This window comes from Leptidea sinapis, chromosome 14 (assembly GCF_905404315.1).
Source record: "Leptidea sinapis chromosome 14, ilLepSina1.1, whole genome shotgun sequence".
Lineage (NCBI taxonomy): Eukaryota > Metazoa > Arthropoda > Insecta > Lepidoptera > Pieridae > Leptidea > Leptidea sinapis.
Window position 1 is genome coordinate 8,087,123 of NC_066278.1, and position 18,166 is coordinate 8,105,288.

The window sequence follows — 18,166 nt, forward strand, 5'->3', positions numbered from 1 at the left end:
AATAACAGGACAAAAGTGATATAATTATCCCTTTTTATCACATTAGACTCCAATTTTATGCAATAATATATCGGTACATTGAATAAAACAAACTCAAACGACGTAATTCCGTCGCTCCAAAAAAAGTCACGTTATTCCACCCGTGGGGGCACATAAGTGCCACGGCGCCACTTAACTTGTTGTAAAACGAATGTACATGAGCCTTAGACTATGGATCCTATACTCTATCTAAGCCATGAGCCGACAATAACACAAACGCGTGCTCAAGGATGCTAGCGACAGCTATACAAGATTACAAGATCGAGTGACGAGTAATTAATGTTAAGTGGGCTGACATCAATGGTAATTTACCTATCATCCGTTACAGTTGTAACAATGGGAATGTCACGGGACTTAATATTGGAGCCATTTCCGGTTCCTATCTATATTAATAATTTAGAGAGATGTATTACCTTGGAAAATATAATCATGTGAAAAATACTGCAAAAAAAAACAACTAAATCTGTCAGATTTGTTATGCCTAATATGAAAGAGGCAATACCATTTGTAAAGATTTTAGGTGAGATTATAGAGGTCTGTTTACTTTCAATATATATTTGAAAATTTTTTGCAAGTACATAAAAAGGTAAAAAATTCAAAAACAAGCGACTGTCACAATTAAAACTTAAAAAAAAAATTGCGTGCGTATAAAGCACACATGTTAAAAGTGAAACTACTTTGGCAAATAAATTTTTAAATATCGTGTATATCTATACTAACCTGATACTAATCTGTTAATCAGTCGTTTTAGGGAAGATGTTTAACTTAATTGCGGCCGCGCGCTTAACCTGCATGATACAGCGCTAGTAGAGAAGATGTTCTACTTAGAAGCGGCTGCTCGCTAAACCTACACGATGCAACGCTAGTAGGGAAAATGTTCTACTTACTCGCGGCTGCGCGCTAGACCTGCACGATACAACGCTTGTAGTAGTATTATAAAAAGGGAAATTTGATTTCTGTATTCTCTACGCTGTTTTAAGGTTTATTTATTTTGCATCAACAAAGTATAAACTGATACATACAAAATAATATAGACAAAAATACAAGTTGAGTGCTACTTCAATTTTAGGCACACATACTTCAATTATTTGGTTAAATAATCTCATTGAGGTATGTCGCTTTTTTGTAATATGTAATTGAATCTTTTAAAAAAATATTCTGAACACTTTCAATAGCATGAATATATTTAGCATAGCGTAGGTTTCTAGCAATCGATGCATAGCTAACTGTGTTATTTATAATAAAAGAGAAAAGTGTCACAGAATGTTTTTCCAAATAATTTCAGTTTTATAATGGTGACCTTCTTTTAAACAGTACTTTATAATATTATGATTGTACGAGACATTACATCCCATTATAATTCTAAAAAAATACCGCGATGAAACGCAAAATACAAAACGTGTAAGCTACAAATAAACTTCGTAAAGCTCCACAAATTCAGTTTGTTCTTGAATAAATATGAACGAATTTTATAAAATCTGTAATTAAACGTTCCCGTTGACTTTCGCTCTATTTTAAACCATTGTTGAACGTCGAACCTTTGTATCCAGCTGGGGTCTGGGGTCTTTGATCTGCAGCTCTTGACAACCCGTCACAAGCAAAATTCAATTAATTCAAACCTAGAACAAATATAATGAACACGTTACCTGCTCGGACAGGGCCTACGTATTGAAGTGACAACTGGGTAGAAGGTGGGTAGAATAATGTACTAATAATAATTGCCACCGGAAAAGATATTCAGCGTTAATCTGGTTCAATGATTTGTGGAATTTACCAGTGGGAGGGCTGTCAATTACGAGATTAATATAAACAAATCGAAAATAAAAAAATAATATACTTATATATTCCCCTTATATTGTTATACATGTGTATGATTTTTGTGTTATTGGAGTATAATTGAGAACATCACATCGGGGTCATACCATAATAAATTATACAGTGTTATGGATGAGATATGACGCTGGATATTATATTATCCATCTATCTCATTTATTGTCATAAAATAGAAACTATTCTATATTATTTCGTGTGATCGAAAAGTTTAACTAATTTATTACGTTGTAGCCACCGTTCGCATATGATATATCTCGCTAGGACGGAATTTTGATGCGGCAACAAAATATAATTATTTAAATTATATTTGACTTATATTTGGCACCTCTGGGATTAATAAATTAAATTTGGCTCGGTGGCTGGAATTTGGATTGGAAGAGTGCTCGGACGGAACCCGATGGTCGCGGCTTATCACCCCACATCGTTTATAAATTTGAGATTTGTTTACAAATATAATATAAATATTTTTACTTCATAATAATTAATTCCTTTACAACTACTTGAAAAAATAAGAAATACAAATTAAAGGTATAAATCACCCTTGGTGTTCAAAAATACATCGTTTTTAAAATAAATAGTTTTCGAAACCGTCATTCCATACCGAAAACTGTTTATATTTTGGTTTTGTGGAGCGCGCGGCACCTGCCACTCTGTGTAAGTATTTATATCATGTAGGCACATGTAGGTTTGTGGTCCTAAATCTGACGTTCCCGTGTAACGATAAATCTGACGCAAAGTTCGAGTACGAGTAGGCAGCCCACGCGGCTATATAATAATATCATATAATTGTAACAAAGAGTTACTTGTGTTGAAGCTATTGCTTAAATGTAAACGCAACCTAAAAGTTTATTTTGTCTGTGCTCAGTGTGACATATGTAATGTCAAATAGACGTCAGCCCTTTAACTTCCTGTTCTCTGCTAATGGTCATCGGTAATGTACGTACTTGTCTTGTTTGTTATCGCTCATAGTATTAAAATCAAGTGTAATCTCATCGCAGTGTTTTTATTCCTATCATTTTTCCTAACGTGGTAGCAGAGCGTGGTTGGGAGAATAGGAAAAAATATTTATTTCGGCGAGATTACGCGTACCAATTTTTCATCACGCACGCGTTACTTCGTTGCTTCGGTGAACAACATGGCGTCCCCGCTTGCACAAGGTATGGAGAAACTAAAAGGGGCAGAAAACTACTCCACTTGGAAGTTTACTATGCGCATGCTATTAATTCACGAGGAATTGTGGGACTTCGTTGAAACCAATAACGAAAGCGACAAAAATAAAGGTGAGAAAGCGTTGGCGAGGATCGCGCTCTCTGTGGCACCGACGGTAATACCGTACATCCGTTCTGCCAAAACCGCGTTTGAGGCGTGGAACATACTGAAAAAGGCTTATGAAGGACGTGGTCTGAGCAGAAGATTGGGCCTGCTGCGGAGTCTTTTCAGCACCAAGTTGAGTGAAAATCCCTCGATGGAGTCATACCTACACAAAATTAAGGAGATTTCTCACCAACTGGAGGAAATAGAATCACCTCTGGATGATGAATTTGTTGCAGTGATAATGTTGAGTAGACTCACAGAAGACTACGACCCGCTCATCATGGCAATTGAGAATTCTAGTTCCAAGTTGACGACCGATACCATCTCCTCTAAACTATTACAAGAGGTACAAAGGCGTGAAGACAAGAACGAAGGTGGTACAGCCTTAGTCACCACACACACACAGAAACAATTCAAATGTTTTAAGTGCAACGGCAAAGGACACCTTTCTCGGAACTGTCCGGAGAGAAAGATTGCAAATGCAAGCAACTACAGTAGCAGCCTGGGAACGAGGCATCCACCGAGGAGCTCGCAGAAGAAGGTTCCTGTTAAAAACAAGGCGCTTGTGACGGCTCTCTCTGTGAATGTGAATAGTAACAAGTGGTACATTGATTCCGGAGCCACTAATCATATGTGTAACAGTGCAAAAGTGATGGTAGGATGTGATCCGAAAAAAACAGTGGATGTGTGCATTGCAAACGGTGCAAAGCTATCCACTGCGGGGTTAGGTCAAGTAAAAGTGCAGCTGAAAGACTGTGTAAGGACAATAAGTGATACTTATTATGTTCCTAATTTAAGTACTAATTTGTTGTCAGTCAGTGCCATGACCAAAAAAGGTTATATTGTTACTTTTGATAGTACATCATGTACTATCTATGATAATAACGAGATTTTAGCTACAGGTACCCATGTCAATGGTGTCTATCAGCTAGATACTGTGTCTGATAGCGTTTGTACTGCAGAGGAACAGGAGTGCAGTATGATGGCATCAGCTGCGGCAGACTTGAAATCCCAGGAAGTGTGGCACAAGCGGCTCGGTCACCTTAATCTAAGAAGTATGCAACTTTTGCAAAAAGGTATGGCAATTGGCGTTCATTTTAATACTTCTGATTTTCAGCAATGTGTGTCTTGTGTTGAAGGAAAGCAAAGTAGACTCCCTTTTCCTAAGAAATCAAGTAGTAGAGCGACAGAAGTGCTGGGTTTAATACATACAGACTTATGTGGTCCCATACAGGTTCCCTCTATAAGTGGTGCTAGGTACATACTTAGTTTCATCGATGACTACACAAGAAAGCAGTTTGTCTATTTTTTGAAATCAAAAAATGAAACTTTTGCTAATTTCAAAAAATTCAAAGCCCTTGTGGAGAATGAAACTGGGAAGAAGTTAAAAGTTCTTAGAAGTGATAGAGGCGGAGAATATATGAGTTCTAAATTTAAGGAATACCTAAAGACCTGCGGGATCAAACACCAGAAGACCATCCCCGACTGCCCACAACAAAATGGCGTCGCGGAACGGGCCAATAGGACGGTGATGGAGAAGGTTAGATGCATGCTGCGTGACGCTGGACTGGAAAAGAAATTCTGGGCAGAGGCAGTGAACACAGCAGTCTACTTAAAGAACCGCAGTCCTACCAAGGCCGTTCCTGGTGAAACCCCCGAGGAGAAGTGGACAAACAAGAAGGTAAATCTAAACCATTTAAGAATTTTTGGTTGTGTAGCTTATTCTATGGTAAAGAATAGGAGGAAACTTGATCCTAAAAGCAAACCATATATTTTTGTGGGATACAATGAAGAGTCGAAAGGCTACCGACTAATAGATACTGAGAACCACAGAAACTGTGTCAATTCTCGCAATGTTGTGTTCATAGAAAATAAATTTTGGAACAAAGACATGTCACATGATGATAGTTTCAAGCAACATCCTATTGTTGACATCAACAGTCTGATTTCTAATGAAATTCAGCAATCAGAATCATCCACTGTGAGTTCTGATCAATCTGATGACATGAGATTATCACAGAGAGAGGAACAGAGGATCAGCATGATCACACTGTATGATTCTGAGAGCGATAACACAAGTTCTGAAACGGAGAACTGTTTGGATTATACTTACGTTCCAGGAGATGACACGCTGGCTCAAGCAGAGCAGGAAGACACCTCCTACGAAGAAGCTGATGGGTCCTGCCTAATTGCTAATTTTGTGGCACTGGCTGATGGTTACCCTGATGATCCGCAGACTGCAACCGAAGCACTGAAGGGACCGGATTCAGACAGTTGGCGGAGGGCAATGACAGATGAGTATAATTCATTCATTATGAACAAATGTTGGACTTTGACAAAACGTAAACCTGGCCATAAGCCCGTTCAATGTAAATGGATTTTTAAAAGGAAATATGGTGCTAATGGTGAGCTCATAAAATTTAAAGCTCGTTTGGTTGCCAAAGGTTATACCCAGAAATATGGTATAGATTACCAGGATACTTTTTCACCTGTAGTAAGGTACTCCACAATAAGAATGCTTCTTGCTCTAGCAGCAGAATACAACTTGGATTTGGAACATCTTGATGTGAAAACTGCTTTTCTCAATGGAGATCTTGAGGAAACAGTATACATGGAGCAACCAGAGTGTTTCAAGGTTAAAGGGAGCGAAGATATGGTATATAAGCTCGACAAGGCTGTGTACGGCCTTAAACAAGCTTCCAAGTCTTGGTACGATAAAATTACTAAGGTGCTCTGTGACAAATTAAAGTTCTGCCGCTTGACTTCTGAGCCATGCGTATTCTTTAAGTGTGAAAATGGATCAATGATGATCATAGCGTTGTATGTGGACGACTTGATTGTATTTTCATCACCAGATTTTCAAGGAAAAGATAAAATAAAGAAGGAACTACAGGAGGAATTCGAAATCACTGATCTAGGGCCAGCTCAGCATGTACTTGGCATGAAGCTGATGAGGGAAGATAACAAAATTTACCTAAATCAGTCGAACTACATCCAGAAGGTACTGAAAAAATTTCGCATGGAGGACTGCAAACCAGCTGCAACACCCATGGAGACAGGTCTTAAACTTACCAAAGAACCCAAGCAGTACGAGACCTACGACTACAGAGGTTTGATTGGTTCTTTGATGTATGTGGCAGTTTGCACCAGACCTGACATCAGTCATGCAGTTAGCTACCTCAGTCAATTCAATGATTGTTTCGGCGAAACTCACTGGAAAGCTGCCAAAAGAATACTACGTTATTTGAAAGGTACAATTAATTTTAACCTTGTATTTTCCAAATCAGGTTTGAACATTTCAGCCTACGCAGATGCTGACTGGGCGTCAGACAACATCGACCGTAAATCGTTTACTGGCTTCATTTTTACCGTGGGCAAGTCCGTTGTTGCTTGGGAGAGCCGCAAGCAGCGCACTGTTGCTCTGTCAAGCACTGAAGCAGAGTACATGGCGTTGTCAGACACATGTAAGGAAGCTTTATTTATTAGAAAATTTTTATTTGAAGTTTTTGGTACCATGGCTAAAATCACGATTTATAATGACAATCAATCTGCTATTAAGTTATGTAAAAGTTTTGTATTTCATTCCAGAACAAAGCACATTGATATACGTCATCATTTTATTAAAGAAATTGTTAATAAAGGTGTTGTTGAAATAAAATACTTGTCAACTGCAAATATGTTAGCAGACATATTAACTAAAGCACTTTGTAAAGAAAAGCATAATTATTTCACAAGTCAGTTGCTAACAAGTTCATAGGTTAACTTATAATGTTTGTGTTTTAACTGAACTAAGTTAGAATGTAACTTTGTTAAGTTGTAGTTTATGTTTAGCTTGCGTTTAAGGGCCAGTGTTGAAGCTATTGCTTAAATGTAAACGCAACCTAAAAGTTTATTTTGTCTGTGCTCAGTGTGACATATGTAATGTCAAATAGACGTCAGCCCTTTAACTTCCTGTTCTCTGCTAATGGTCATCGGTAATGTACGTACTTGTCTTGTTTGTTATCGCTCATAGTATTAAAATCAAGTGTAATCTCATCGCAGTGTTTTTATTCCTATCATTTTTCCTAACAACTTGTGTCGTTTCATTTGAGACGGTGGTACTCAATAGTTTAATTGTTATAAAGTTCAACGAAAGAATTTTGTTAATAGTACATTATTGCAAAGGCCGGGAAATAGGCAATAGCAGGAAGGGGATGAATTTGAAGGCTAAATACGAGACAGGCAATTGCCATTTCCCGCCGAGGCATATATAGAGCTTTTCTCAAAAGAATGCAGGGAAATAAAACACACTTTTATATTATGCATTGAAGTAGTTAAATTCCCATAATTTTTCAAGTTATTGCCAGCCGTTTTTAAAATGAACTGGTTTTTAATTTTGCAATTTCATTAAAATACGCCAAAAATACTGTTTCGGAGAAAATGCTCACTTTTTTCTCGTTTTTCCAACTCATAAAATTTCATAATATTCTTTCATGTATGGTTCTTTTAACTTCGCTGGACGCAGGTTTTCCATTGCCAATTTGGCTTCTGATCTTAAATCTGGCGAAGTACAATCAATCTCCATTTCACTCTCTGAACCATTGGAGCTCATTTTAATAATTATTTAATTTATATTTATTAAGTAGGTATGTAAATAACAAATCAAGACGAATTTTCAGCCTTGCCACCAATTTTATTTATCATCTGTGCCGACAGGCAAACGCAAAGAGTACCATATGGTATGGTAAGAATAACAAAAGAGATCCGATCAAAGAATATTTAATAACCCCAGCACGCCCTTTTGTAATGTTCCGAATTCAAAAAACGCTCCTGCAATGGATTTGATTTGTTTTTGTCCGAAGATTCGATATTTCGCGTGTTTTTTTTCGAAAATAATGACAATATTTCCATGCATGTTTGAGAAAATGAGTTTTATGACTGACTTTGATACCAATAAGTACTGTGCACATCAAATATGAACGAGCACTTTTTGTTAATATATAATTTTTGGCACAACAAGTAGATTGAAACTGTTTCTTTTTCTGTTGCGTCACTTTGGAGAGGTACATTAATGAGAGATACTGAATTGGTAAATATTGATTTAAAAGAGTGGCAATAATTTTCTTGCCACTTCTTCTCATTATGGCTCAACCTTTTCCGAAGTGGTGGTAAATAGTAAAATGTTTATCTTTACTTTATAGTAATACGTAATAAGATGTAATACTACATACTTATGTAGTCATACATCTTGTTTTATTATAAAATAACATTTTAAGTGGCTTACATGTTTCACAAAACGAAGAATTTTTGGACTATTTATACTGTTTGTAATCAATACATCTTGCCATATATACTGAAACAAAGAAAAAAGTTTCTATTGTAAATAAAATGCTTACTCGAAGAGCTCTCGCTTCGAAGCACGCACTCTTTCCATGGGAAAATTCTTCACTGTTAATCGTAAGAATTGTTTGAGGGACTCCAAATTATAATGGCATTTAAAGCAAGCCAAAAATCTCTAAAACTGACCATACGTCATAATCCAGTGGATTAAGATCGGGACTTGACGACGGCCAGTCTTCAGCTCTGATGAAATCTGAAACGTTCGTTACCAACCTGGTATCTTGATACACTTGTGCCGATGTTTTGATACCTTTTTCACAAAAGTATGGCTCAATCACTCCTTCATAGATAAATACCCCACAAAACCATCACTCAAGCCATATAGTGCCCACGTTGCACTCTGTCAACTAATTGGGAAGCTTCCTTAGAGTTTTGAGCGGTCATTTTGTTTGTTAAAATGTTGCTCAATCGTTAAAATTTTCTCATCGGCAAACAAAATTTTTCTGTATCGCTTCAGTAGTTTCTTCGATTTTACCTCCCTTTTGTTTTTTAAATTATTATCAATTAAGAAAAGGCCCGTAAATCTTTTATAGGCTGCAATTTCTAAGAAATCTTTTGAAATACGCAGCATGGTTCTAGGTGCTATATTCATCCCCCTAGATAAAATCTATTGCTTTCGGACAGGATTTATCCGAATTCTTTCCCTTACTGCTTTGGCCACCATTTTCGTACGAACACTACGTAGACGTCCAGATCTTTTTCTGTCACAAACAGAGGAGGTCTCATTGTACCAATTAATAGCCCGGTACACAAACATTTTACTAAAATCAATCATATGGAGAGAAATTGCATTTGGCTCCCACTTTGTATAATGCAATCACAGCGATTCCGTTCGATCCGGTGCGATATTGTACAATGTATTGGCGCCAAAATGAGAAAACTCAATAAACAATCATATAAAAATGACAGATTCCAAATTCAAATGTAATATTTCGTTTGTTTTTAATTGTAACAGTATTTATGGCCAGACTAAGTATAATAGATAATATTTGAATCGTCAAGTTACGTCACAGGTTGTGTTAAAGTAAATAGCGTCGTTACAGCATACGATCTGGAATAAAACTGAGATCGTTGACGGTAATGCACGTCCTCGTCGTTAGAATATCTTAAAGGTATATTAGGATGATGTGCTCTTACAACATTGTAACCCAGTTTAAACCGACTTATAATGAAAAGAAAGGTTATCAAGTCGCGTACATATTTGTTTGTATGTTTATCTAGCTCATAATAATTGTGTCGTTTATGGATGTGCGTCTATAAATTCTCTCATAGAAAATATGTCTATACATAACAAATATTGGATATAAAATAAATTATGGGTCTCAAATCGAAATAAAAACTATCCTATCTTTCAAGTTGGACTAAACTGCACTCTATGAAGTAATGCCCATTAAAATGTGTTCATTAGTTTAGGAGTTCACTGGAAACAAATATCAGGACACTGGATTTATTAATATTTTTAGAAACAAATTTGTAAAGGCCTGTTTTATTAATTTCTTTTTCCTTGTAATTTTGAGTCTCCCATACTACGAGTGCATATTATATTGCTTTCGTCTTTTTTTTTAAATACAGGCTCTCATTATAGTACTCTCTATACTCGTACACTTATTTTTATTTTTTCGTGACAAGGTAAGATTATTAAGTATTTTTTTAATATCTGACTTAACTTTTACAGGTCCTCCATAGCTTGACCTCTACTCTACCTTTAATTGATTCAGCCAAAGATTTATATAGTAGCAGTCGAATCTGATACGGAACTCAATCGTTATTAACTATTACATATTTATTATTACTAACTGTTAACTAATTACCAACATAATTTAAAATAAAATTTAATAACGATTTAAAGTTGATTATAGACTTTAAGATACATAAGTTTAATTATTACATATTAAACTTATGTAACTAATTACTACTAATTATACAAAAAAAATATATTTATTTATATATTTCTATAAATACCGAGTGGTTTTTATTTATTGTAATGTTTCCGAAGATTAGGTTTAAATTCCTGTAGACTATTGGAAAATATGTCTATGTTCACTATTTCTTTATTTATCTCATTGTACTGGTTAAGCAGTCGTGGTACTGTTGAAGATGAGCCTAAGCCTTTATCACAGCGAACTTTGCAAATAAGGCTCTTAATTTGTCAAACATTATATCAATTTGATGTTTCCAGTTCTCTCTATTGTCAATGATGAAGCCCAGATAATTTTGTTTCCTTACAGCCTCAATGGCTTCGCATTTGCAACTGATATGTGATTTGTGCTATGCATGTTTAGTATAAAGGCAATCGTGTCTGTGTGCTAGTAATCTGGGCTCGTATTTTAGTCTATTGTGACTTGTACTTATGTACATTAATTTTGTAATTTTGGCGTTTAATGCTAATCCCATATTATGCGACCATTTACTTATTTTATCAAAGTTTATTTGAAGATTATTGATAGCACCTTTTGGATATTGGCCGTAAGCTAGTTCACATGTGCCGTCAGCGAATTGAAATAGTGAAATGACTTTCTTAATTATAGGTACCTACCACAGATCAGTGTTGTTATGGATATCCACATCCGTAACTGAAACTATCGGATATCCGAAATAAACAAATATCCGTAATTGTAACCGAATCTGAGATAAAAGATTTGGATAGTTTTGGATAGAGCGGAGTCTAACTAAATACTACACTTATGCTTTATAGTAAATATGACACGTCGTGACAAGTTTTTGTTTTTGCCCGGCTGGCAGACTACCGCGCGCCTATTTAGGCGTAACTTTAGAGTCTAAAATTAAAGTCGAATATAATCTTATTTGTATTTCATTTTACAGTTCCTCAAAAAATTTATATCCGTAACCGAAACTATCGGATAACCCGAAATAATTTAATATCCATAACCGTAACCGAAACCGATATTATATTTTACCAATATTCATATCCATATCCAGATCCGAAATTATATATCCATAACAACACTGCCACAGATTCAAGATAAAAATATTTGAATTTGAAGCTGTTTTGCATCATTGCTTACAAAAGAAAATGATACTGTAATAAAAGAGTATTTAATTAGTTTATCAATAAGTTTTACCAATTTTTTTATATAAGAACAGATTGCATGAATGAGTGAATATATAATAACAATATGGTAACAACTTTGTATCTTCTGTCATACAAAAAGAGCCGAATGTTGTATATAGTTGACTAACTTTGCTCATGAAACAAGCCCAAGTTCGAAAGTTGTACTTTTCATCTGTCACTGTCAATTTCCCAACAGTGAAGTAATTCTTGTACTTTTCAAACAAAACTTGAAAATCGGATTAGCTGGCAGGCAAAAAGTAATATTGACATATTTTTTAAGAGCACAAGAGAGTGCCGGCCACTCCATTCTGCGGTCCATTTAAATACTGACTCAATTACGAAGCAAGTTGAGGCAGTGTTCTTTGATGTTTTACTTAAAATGGCGGGTCATCTATTTAATATTTTAAACAGAACATTATTGGATTAATTTAAAAACTATGAAGACATTATAATAATAACAGTGTCTAATTTACCAATAATTTCATGTTTAAGATGCTTTTGTTGTGATTCCAATTATCTAATAATCTAATATCACAATAATCAGAATGTCATTATATGTCAGTAAGTACATATTCAAATTAAAAAAAAATTGTTTTCAAAGCAAACCCACAATATAAACAGATACAAAGATAAAAATATCAACAGGTCGTCCCATAGTTGGATGATAACAATTTCAATATCGGAGTTTACCAGTGGGCTCCATTGCACAGGAAGCTCGACTCGTCCGTAATTTTCATTAAGAAATTGTGCATGTGAGTTTGTTCTACTTTTGACGACTGAACCAATGAACCGATCACGCAAACACGTCAGGATTACAGTCACGCACATTGAGTCAATTTTAATTCAAAGTTTGTTAACAGTTTCCGTTATCAAAGTGTAATAAAAAAATTAAAATGTAAAGATATTTTTCAGTTACAAAAATGTTGGAAGATAGTAGATATTGTGATCTTCTTTGAGTGAGGAACACCTATGCCAGATAGTGCATGTACAAGTATTATGTTGGATAAATATGTGTCAAAGATTTCCACGACGATCGGTCCTGCGCTGCCCTCATCCAACGTATTCCGGCGATCTTGGCTAGATCGTCGGTTCATCTTGTAGGGGGCCTTCCAAACCCGCGTCTTCCGGTACGTGGTCACCATTCGAGGATTTACTGTCCCAATGGCCTTCTGTCCGTCGAACTATGTACCCTGCCCACTGCCACTTCAGTTTTGCAAACATTTTGGCTATGTCAATAACTTTAGTTCTCCTACGGATCTCCTCATTTCTGATTCGATCTCGCAGGAAGACTCAGAGCATAGCCCTCTCCATTGCCCTCTGAGCAACCATGAGCATTCTCATCAGGCCTGTAGTTGGCGGCCACATTTGCGTACCGTAAGTCATCACTGGCAACACACATTGGTTGAAAACCTTTGTCTACTGATATTTAATAAAACATAATTGTGTTACTTGAGTGACCCTTACAATAATAGCTCTTGGGATTGATTTATTTAATCGCTTAAAGCAATAAGTTCTTTTTATACACATTAATAAACTTATTTTTTTGGTCAACATAAAGCTATAATCAAAATTGCTGATGTTGTGCCTTCATCAAACATTTTAAAATTCCAAAGAATTAAATTTACTAATACTATTTAGCTCGTACTTAAATCATTTGTATAAAATTATAGGTAAATACGATTGTGCATCAAATTATTAATAATGGAATGCAGAACTTTATTGCACCTAGGCACCTTTTATTTATACAATTACCTTTATTTACACGTCTCTGTTCCCAGCCTGCGTGAACGTGTCTGAACTCTTGTTTCATTGATTAAAACGTAGTGTAACGTAGCCCTGCACAAATTGAATACATACAATAAAAACGATTAATTTTGTACATTATAATAACATTTCACACGATTTTTGAGAATGCATAGACTGGAACTTATTATAAATTTAGTTATACTAATTCAATATCATTATAAAAATCACACATTAATAATCAAATACGTAGCTATATACTACATACTATTTATTAATATATAAGATGTGTATTATATTAAATTTTTATAAAGTTATTCAATACATTTTTAGTTTTTGAAGTAGTTTTTTTATTTTTTACTTTTTTGTGTCAGTTAATAATAATAATATATAATCAACCTGAATGAGAACTCCTAAAAAAACCGTACACAAGCTACAGCACAATCCACGTAAACAAAAAATTTCGTTAAATAAAATGAAAAGTACTGGGCCAAACTATTTTAAAATTTTCAGGGACAAAATCGCATTTATTCTGCATCGAACTAAAGAAGAATCACGTAAATCAGATCATTAATCTCAGCGTAATCGGTGTACATACAGCACGCACACTTATTTACCGAAAAAGTCTCAGACATCAGCCTGTACGAGATTATTATGGCCCTAAACCAGCTTTAAACCAACAAAGCGTCGGGTGATGATGGAATGTTCAGTTAAACTTCTGAGAGCTGGTGCTACTCCTGTACTGAAGATCCTCCAGAAGCAATTCAATTCCTTCATCCTCGAGGGCAAAACGCAGCAAGCATGGCATAGAAGTATAACGGTGCTGTTCTTCAAAACTAGATAGAGATAGAAAAGAGAGAGAAAACGCTTTTGAGGAAATTTAGACCTATATCTATTCTGAGCCTTGTACATAAGCTGTTTTCTAGGTTTATCACAAATCTGCTCATGGGCAGGCTTAATGACTTCTAGCCTCTTTAACAAGCCGGATTTCGAAAGGTCTTTAGCACCATAGACCACTTACATACGCTGCGGCAGGTTATACAGAAGACGGAGTATCAGTGTTATATTTTAGTAAACCCGACGTTTCGTGACCTTTCCAGAGAACGTTTTCAGGAGGACTGCGGTTGAAATGAATTAAGGTAGTACTTGTCATGCTGTAGACAGATGGGTTTTGGCAAAATTTACTGACAGTGTCATACTAAATAAAGCAATTGATGCGTAATTATTCCATAGCCAGTCCAAAATATTCAAAAATGAACAAAGTTAATGTTCAACCATTCATTCAGGCAACCCTGGAGTTCAGCCCGGTATTTTTTTTTCAAATAATATTTTGTTCTACCCATCTTTATAGTGGTATCTCTATTTATTCACTGTAAACGTATATATTACATGTAGAACAAATTCTGCAAGCATTAAACTGCAAATTCTACCAAGGGCGTATCGTTTAAAACCCAATTTTAATACGAATTTTTCTTAGAGTTAAAGTTATTTCAACAGTACATAGAGATATTTATTTGAACATAATTTTGTGTTGCTTTGAACTTTGATCTAATAACCTAACAAATTTAATCGCTCAATTAATATTTATTAAGAACCTTATTCTCTTTGATGTACGGAAGAATGTTAACACCAAGAGCATACATAAACTTAATGCCTACTACTCGGCTAAGTTGAGTTAGTAAGTCGTTTGCAGGGCGATGTATTACAAAAAGATCCCAGAAAATGTACAAAAGAAATGTATTACGCATTCAACAGAATTGTTAAAAAGCGTTTGTGAAGTAAAGGTTACTATAACATAAATTACTTTCTTAATGATGTGGTATCATTGGGAATGGAGCGACCGCTCTCAGGCTATTAAATAATAAATTGAAATGTACGATATTACTTTATTACCATATTTTTTATAAAAAAAGAAGCCCATTGAGTACGTTGCGCCTGTTCTTCTCAGGTCAGTCATTGTTTTTGGAATGCGTATTAAACAGCAGTATAAGTAAACATTACTGTGTTTCGGTCTGAAGGGCGCCGTAGCTAGTGAAATTACTGGGCAAATGAGACTTAACACCTTATGTCTCAAGGAGACGAGCGCAATTGTATTGCCGCTCTGAATTTTTGAGTTTTTCAAGAATCCTGAGCAGCACTGCGTAATGGGTAGGGCGTATCAATTACCATCAGCTGAATGTCCTGCTCGTCTCTTCCCTTATTTTCATAAAAAAAAACCGTAGGAAAATTCTTCACTGCCAATCAAAGTACGGATTGTTTTAAGGATTCCAAATTATTATTAATTATTAGAGCAAGTCATAGTCTCTAAAAGTAACCATAAATCATAATCCAGCGAATTAAGATCGGGACCAGACGACGGTCAGTCTTCAGGTCTGATGAAGTCCGAAACGTTGATTTCCAACCAATACAGCGTAGACCGAGCTTTTTGACCCGGCGCCGAGTCTTGCTGGAAGGACCATTTTTGGTTATTGAGCATGGTTTTGTTAAGGGGTTTTACTACCTTCTCAAGAATGGTATATTGATACACTTGTGCCGATATTTTGATACCTTTTTCACTAAAGTACTCCTCGTCACTCCTTCATAGCTAATACCCCACCAAACCATCACTGAAGTCGGATAGTGCCCACGTTGCACTCTGTCGACTAATAGTCGACAGAGTGCAGAGGGAAGCTTCCTTAGAGCTTTGAGAACAAAACCGCACATTTTGACTGTGTAAAAGTTGCTCAGTTGTAAAAAAAATCTGCCACCTTCCTTTGCGTACCGTTTCAGTAGTTGTTTCGATTTTACCACCCTATTCTTTTTTAAATTACCTGTTAAGAAATGATCAGTACGTCTCTTAAGTCATCTTTTAAGGTACGCGACATGGTTCTATCTTCATATACCTATATGATCCATCTCCCGAAATAAAAATCTTTTGCTTTTGGACAAGATCCCTTTGAATTCTTTCCCTTACTGCTTTGACCACCTTTTTCGTACGAACACTTTGTGGACGCCCAAGTCTTTTTCTGTCATAAACAGAGGAGGTCTCATTGTACCTATTAATAGCCTGGTATTCAAATATTTTACTTATACCAAGCGTATGGAGAGTTTTAAAAATTGTATTTGGCTCCATACCTACTTCGTGTAATGCAATCGCAGCGATTCGGTTCTCTTTATCACCCATGTAATAATCATATTTCGTATTTAGAGTCCATATTGTAATCAACATATACTTTTCTATGTTCGCAATCGTAGTCGAAGTTGGTATGGTTAATGGGCATCGTTCTTTCGGATAAAAACTTAGTTAGGACTGTATAACTGAAGAAATATCTCACCAGTAATAATTGGCTCAAAAATAACCCTTTATTAATATTCTGTATTACCGTCGCCAGCAGTCAGAGTTTTGGCAGCCATATAAGCGAATGATGACGTAATCAGTAATATTATGTACCACAGACAAATATAAGGTGATGGATGATGTTTATAGCTGACCGGGTTCAAGTGTCGGTATAATTTAACGACTCATTAGGCACATAGCCCTTGAACATAATAATCACAGAGTAGGAACTCCTTTTTACAGATAATATTCAAGAAGATTGATTATAACACCGTTGGCTATAGTCAATATACTAGAATTAGAAGAAAATGATTTGTTTTGTTTTTTCAATTACTAGAAAACGAAAAAAATATGCTTCTTATAAATGCAATGAGATTAAGTTATGTGCTTAATAAAGTATAATATACGGACGACCGAGCCTTGTTCGGTTTTTTGAAGAATGTACAAAACTTGAACAAAAAAAAAACTAATAGGACGTCTGGATTCGAACCGGGGTCTTCTGCTTTCCGGATCACCCAATATCCCATCTGAGCTATATTAATGGTCTTGTATACAGTGGCGAAATTTATCTTTATATTCTAATGTTATTGTAGCTGTTTCTCATTAAAACACGGATAAAACTACATTTTTTTTAAATTGAAACTTAGCTAGATTGATTTATCTCCCCCGAAACCCCTGTATACCAAATTTTATGAAAATCGTTCAAGCCGTATATATTAATATCTGATCTCGGAAATAATTTAAAAAAATTATAATTATTGTATATATATTACATACTACATCTGGGTTATCTATCATAATGGATCTCACAAACAATTATCCATTTTTAATTTGTTTCATTGTTCGACAGTTAAAATATTATTATAACTTAAAAATATCTAATATTTTTAATTCAAACTTGGAACGCGTTCATTGTGTTAGAAACGTCAATCGTTTGCAAAATAACAAAATATCTGATTATGTCGACGACAAGCTGGCTTGGATCAAAGCTGCTCAACTTTACTTAACTTAAAATGAATTGTGTATTAATAATAAGTCTAAAATACAACGTGTTGGAAAATATTTTTAAAGATTAATTTATTATATTAGTTTGAGACTTCTTTAAGTGTTATTTTTGTGGCCTACTTCCAGAATGAATATTAATAATTGAATTTTGCATAGAATTCAAGTGATTTGATTGTCATTGCACAAAGTGAGGAGCCGTCGGACATATTCAAGACACTTCAAAAGACAGCGATGTGTCGTATGCTCGGCTAAGTGTATCGTACTACCAATACACATTCCAAGACATGGTCTGTTGAAGACTATTAAAGAACGTGCGAATAATACTATATGCAAGCAAGAACATTACCCCGACAAATGAAGATTCCCGCTGGATCAAGGAAGATCTAAAGTTGGAGGCTTACTCATGCAAGCAACGTAAGAAAGTAAACACACTAACATATCTGATGGCTATACTAGATGTAATC

The 18,166-nt window shown here is 35.4% G+C and overlaps 1 protein-coding gene across 1 annotated transcript in view; it reads left to right on the forward strand.

The window, feature by feature from the left end:
- The window catches only part of LOC126967924 (uncharacterized), a 220,383-nt gene that overhangs the window by 149,620 nt on the left and 52,597 nt on the right, over positions 1 to 18,166 (forward strand). The gene's annotated exons all lie outside the window — the stretch shown is intronic.